The sequence below is a fragment of the Octopus bimaculoides genome, chromosome 2 (genome assembly GCF_001194135.2).
Source record: "Octopus bimaculoides isolate UCB-OBI-ISO-001 chromosome 2, ASM119413v2, whole genome shotgun sequence".
NCBI classification, from domain to species: Eukaryota; Metazoa; Mollusca; class Cephalopoda; order Octopoda; family Octopodidae; genus Octopus; species Octopus bimaculoides.
The window spans coordinates 46,127,858-46,128,913 of record NC_068982.1 but is presented as its reverse complement, the minus strand read 5'-3'; the positions used below and the strand labels follow the sequence as shown (position 1 = coordinate 46,128,913).

General features: G+C 30.4%; 1 protein-coding gene across 3 annotated transcripts in view; it reads left to right on the top strand.

Moving 5' to 3' along the window:
• Nucleotides 1–1,056, top strand: part of LOC106874350 (uncharacterized) — a 554,238-nt gene that overhangs the window by 101,397 nt on the left and 451,785 nt on the right. The gene's annotated exons all lie outside the window — the stretch shown is intronic.

Sequence of the window (1,056 nt, the reverse complement as noted above, 5' to 3'; positions counted from 1 at the left end):
ATATATATATATATATATATATATAATTGCGGTCTATGAATGTGTGTGTATATATATATAACCCCTGTCTATTTTAATTTCATGTATACACACTACCGATTCGCTGAAAACATATATACGGACAGAGAAGTAAGTCCGAAAACTGCCGAAGTAGAGCCAGTCCTTACTGATGACGCAACGGAAATTGCCGAAACTAAATTCAGTATAAGGAATTCTTAAATGGCGTTTTCGGACGATTATAGTCCCTGCCTGTATATATGTACATAATTATGTGCTTTGACTACAGCATTAGAGCGTTTTAGCTCTTATTTCTAGCAAAGTAGGTGTTTATAATACCGTAGTCGCATTTAGTGGCAATTATAATTTTATTGTTTCGTAAATCATTGCAAACGGCTTTATATTTTAATTTTATATATAACCCATTTAGTAAATACTTTTAATCTACTCCATTGGCGGGAACCCACAAAGGTTTCTTTTAGACAATAGACAACTACACCTCCTCTCTTACTTTCTAACACTTTAAACTCCATACCAAACTATATTTAAAGAAGACGTCATCAAAATTGAAATGTTATAGATTTATTTACTTCTGTGTTATTTCCACCTTCTCCTTATATATATTTCTTCGATAGAAATGGTTGAGAGGAAAAGTTGGAGAGAGAAAAAAACGTGCCGAGATTAATGCTTCCACGTACAAGATATATACATATAGAAAGATATATATATATATAGATAATACATACATACATACATACATACATACATACATATGTGTGAGTTGACAAACGAAACACAAGCAATACACAACACATTTATCTTAATCATAGGACATACTGAGTATGTCCTTTGTTTAATACAAATTTTAATGCTTTAGCAATATAATGCTTTTGCTAGCGGGCTGCAATCGCCTGTATTATTGATTCTGTTATTAACATTTTAATGATTTTATCCTAGATAATAATAGAGTTAATGGTACCTTCGCAAGTATTTTACTGCTGGAATATTTGCTCTGTATTAGAATCATATATATATATATGTATATATATATATATATAT